The sequence below is a fragment of the Haplochromis burtoni genome, unplaced genomic scaffold, assembly GCF_018398535.1.
Source record: "Haplochromis burtoni strain Fernald_Lab_line unplaced genomic scaffold, NCSU_Asbu1 Contig_146, whole genome shotgun sequence".
NCBI classification, from domain to species: domain Eukaryota; kingdom Metazoa; phylum Chordata; class Actinopteri; order Cichliformes; family Cichlidae; genus Haplochromis; species Haplochromis burtoni.
The window spans coordinates 766,858-771,217 of NW_024582507.1; the positions used below are offsets into that span (position 1 = coordinate 766,858).

Sequence of the window (4,360 nt, forward strand, 5' to 3'; positions counted from 1 at the left end):
CCCAGGCATACATATTGTACAACTGTCATTTAACTGTCAAATACCCCCAACAAAAAATAAACAAACAAATAAAAATCTGGTTTCAAACAAAAATCTTCAGCATATTTCATATGCTGTCCCCGAGTGTTTATCCTTCTGGATACAACATTGAAATTTTCTAATCATTTGCCTTGCCTCTCCTTACAATGGCGTGTCTCTTATTATCAGAGAGCTCCTACTAGGACCATATATCATTTTGAATGGCTTTTTGGCATGGTGGAGAATACACTTTGGCAGGGTATTAACTCCAGCTTTTATCCCATCCTTCTTACTGGATGAAGGTCACTCCCTCTATCTGCAAAATGACTTTTCTCTCTTCTCTTTCATCCCTGCTTTCCTCCCATCCTCCACACCAGGGCATGAGTCAGAGAATCTGACACCTCACAGGAGAGGAGAGTAGAGGGAGGAGAAAGTGAGCGAGATGGGAGACAAACTGAGGAAGAAAACAAGCAGAGATGGAGACAGTTGGAGGGAAGAGAGACAAGTTGATCAATATCTCGGAGAAACAAGGAACCTGAGACGATCTGGAGTGGCCCCCGCTTCCTTGAGGTACAAGACGCTGCATTAAACATCGCAAATCCATCAGTGCACAGATGGTGCAGGAGTCCTCATCATAATTCTCAGCTGTGCAATGTCCTTTATAGTTTCGCACAGTTCGTCTGCAGGATTATACTGCTTGCAGCATCACTACGCTTAAGTTGGCTGACTCAATGGTGTATTATTTGACATAAAACATTACCGCGCGTTGAGCTGAAACTACGGATTACATAAGCTTCAAAACAAACTGAGCACAAACCCAAAAATAGTGCGGTCCCTGTTAAATATTTCACGCGCTAGGCAGCTGAAGGGGGGATAAAAAGCTTCTCTCCTTCTCTGTCGCATACAAACACACACACACATAGATGCAGATGGCCAATTGAAAGAAAAACCTCCATTTAGTGTTCTGTAGAGCAGAGCGGATTACTTTCATGAAGGCAGTCTTTTAGCTTATTCGCACGACATACAGGACTTACTGGATTTGAGTGTTTAGAATACACCTATCATTACTTCTTAAGGCGCTCTGTAAAGACAGCATAAAAGGTCCTCTTTGACGGTAACTTCTGGACTAAATAAATCATGCTCATGAGACTCTTTGTGAGACACAACAGGAGAGTCATGAGGCTTGCTTGGTCAATCTTTGGAGCTCAGCACAGAGCTATCTTTTCATAGCAGGGACAGCCCGAAGCTCTGTCAGCCACTGGGTCTGTTTAAAGAACAGCAGTGAGGGTCACATTGTGTTAGAGAAGAAAGGGTCTCTTCATAGCAATACAAGAAGATCCAAAAAAGGCTCTCTGTCCTGTTTATATGCAGGGAGGGTGCCAGATCACAAATCAACAAGTACTCATGTAATGTTGTTCCATAGCTTTCTTGTGTCTCATGGTAAAGCATGAGAATAATAATGATCACAATAGGAGTACAGCCTCAAGTGTCTGTAGTTATTAGATAGTGACAAGCACAGGTTAATCACTCAAAAGCAGGTTAATTGCTACAGGGGATTTATCTCAAGTATTAGAGAGGAAATTGATATGTATTGAAAAAATGCTCCTGTGATACAACATCTAAATTAAAGCCTGAAAGAAGGCGATGATACTTCTAAGCTTCAAACACTGCAAGTTATTACAATTAAATTACTGCTGAAAAGCAGAAAAAAATAAGACAAAGATAAGTCTGTGATGCGATAAAATCAATAGAATAATATTGAAATCTGCATGCAATTTAAGCTGTTTGCTGTCCCATGCGCTGCTTTCACTACAGGAATGCTTTTCCCGTATTCTCCTTATGAGTAAAAAGTGATTGAATATCCCCTCATATCACTCTGCAGAACTCTTTATTAGAGTAAAGCTGCTGTGCTGAGCTACATTTACTTGATGACTGCAAAGCAAAACTAAGCATTGTGCCTTTTTTTACTCCCTCCTGCTGAGGGATTATTGGCAGTTCCCAGACGTTGGAGCAGCACGTGTCAGGTCTGGCTTCTGTTATTTATGAGGCCTCGCAGCCCCAGCCCTCACTCTGCAGCAGAGATGCAGGTGGGGTTTCATTATTGAAGATGTTCTTCCACTTCTTATTAGATCTCTGACTCGCAGAGTGCATTAAGGAATTGCAGCTGGACAGAGAATCAGCAATACATGATGGCCCACCTCTTTGCCCCCCAGAGTGTTTTTAAAAGATACGTGTGCCTCTTATATCAGACAAATTGTATGTCCTACTCCCTTCCCAGAAATAAATAGTGTTTGCACTCAAGCAGATGCCCCGTTCACTACACACAGATGAAAAATCAGTTTCTTATTGATCTCGCCTTTGTCCTTTCAGAACACATATCTAAATCATGTTCTGCTCCTTCAGTAGAACCGCCATACAACGCACTGCATCCGAGCCAAACATCTATACTCTAAGTAATGTGCAATCCTCTAATTGTGCCCCCATTTCTCTCCGGATGTGAACATGCAAGATTCATGAGCATCTCCAGGCAGCAAGGATGATGATTTCCTAAATCGATGAGAAGGTCCACTCTCAGATGTTTGTTTTTTTAATTGATTCTATTGTACTAAGGAGCCTAAACAATATGCTCAGATTATTGCAAAATGTAAATGAAACTGCAAGTGAAAACTGAAATACCAGAGCCAATATATTTGGAAGCAACAGCTAAATGAGAATAATCCTGTAAGGAGTACTGTTTAGGAACAGTGTGTGCACAATTGAGAGGAAAGTCAAAGAGTGTCATTTGTGTTATTGTTTAGAAACTTAGCAAATGTGGACGGATTCATACATTTAGGGTAAATTATAAACATTTCCAGACAAAATGCGTTTGCACAATATATACCCCTACGTAGGGGTCAGCTTGTTATGATAGTTCTTCCATGCGGTGCAATACAAGTGCACCTAGGCATCTTGGTGAATAATGGTGCTGTCACATACACTCCCTGCCTCAGCACCAAGCGGGCGCCCACAGTACGGGACTTGTTGAGAATGATCTTTGTGTTTCAGGACGGGCCTGGCCAACGGGGTCCACTTTCATTATCATAAAACCGTGCACACACACAAGAGCCCAATTGTCTCCCCGCTCTTACTGCTGTCCCCTGCTCATCTGGGGACTTTCTGCCATATGCTGGATTTAACAACCCAGTCATTTTACGGCTTCATTAATTCAGCTCCACACACAAATGATTTCATCCTACACTGTTCTCACATGAGTGCGCACGAGTAAAAACATTAGGGACTGTAGTAATTTAGAACGACGGCAGGAATTAGGCAGTTAAAGGGCCTGATTGTGGTTGTTGAGACGAATGTGTAAGCTAAATTGTAAATATATGGCTTGATGTAGGCCTAATTCGAGAAATAAGACACTATATTTGAAGCCGACAGCGAGCAAGAATGTCACGTATTGGATAAGAGGTGTTTTAAGTTGGAGAATAGGGAACTAGCTGTCCAAAAATGTGCCTTTCCAAATAAACCGACACTTACCTGATTTCATGCAAAGGTCGCAGTCAGCAGTTCCCTCTAAACTATCCCCATGGATCTGTGTTGGCCGGGCTTTGTATCCACATAGAGTCCAATGACACGGAGGTGTAGTGCGGACTGTCCTCCCGGAGTGTCAGCAGACTGGAGTGCAGAGCGCCTGTGCGCTGAGGAGACACACACACACAGAGAGAGAGAGAGATGCAGGCAGCGACCACCCCGCTCACCCTGATAGCCAGTAACCGAGGCAGCCCGTGGGACAGAGCCGAGTGCTCTTTGGGTAAAAATCCTCCGGTTCAGCTGCTTCCAAGTGTCTGATATCTCTTCATCCCTGCCTCGGTCGGTGTGCTGCTTTTGTGATCCTTCCAGTCCTCACAGGACCTCTGCTGAGAGCGTGCCGCGCCTCTTCGCCCTGTGCGTCGCACCGCAGATTGACACACTCAAGATCACGAGTGCTTGCTCGGTCTCACTGTACACCAACTTGTCTCAGTCATAAAACGGAATCAGATGGAGAAATGCACAATGATCGGGAGAAGTTTCATACCTGAAGGGTATGCCAACTTAACCTACTTTAAAAAAAATAAAAAAATAAATCACAAAATATTACATTACAACTGATTTTAATTAACCACCTTAAACATTATCCCGCTGAGTGCAAGGCAGATTACCCATCTTTGAGTACAGTTTCAGGCTTTAGGCTTTACATATCAATGATAACGGTAATCTTAATAATGCAAATATTTAGTCAATTTATAAAATGTGCAGATCAAAATTCACTGGCTCCAGCAAAGTTGGTGGCGCAGGGCTTAAATTTAAGCTTTCTTTT

At 42.8% G+C, this 4,360-nt stretch overlaps 1 protein-coding gene across 2 annotated transcripts in view; it reads right to left on the reverse strand.

The window, feature by feature from the left end:
• The window catches only part of LOC102305912 (poly(rC)-binding protein 4), a 34,806-nt gene extending 30,759 nt beyond the window's left edge, over nucleotides 1-4,047 (reverse strand). Inside the window, exon 1 of one of the 2 annotated variants that reach the window (XM_005931791.3) lies at nucleotides 3,541-4,047. The gene's annotated coding sequence lies outside the window, so the exon portion shown is untranslated. The remainder of the gene's footprint in view (nucleotides 1-3,540) is intronic. The other variant, XM_005931790.3, reaches the window with a different exon arrangement.
• Between the last annotated feature and the right edge of the window lie 313 nt (nucleotides 4,048-4,360).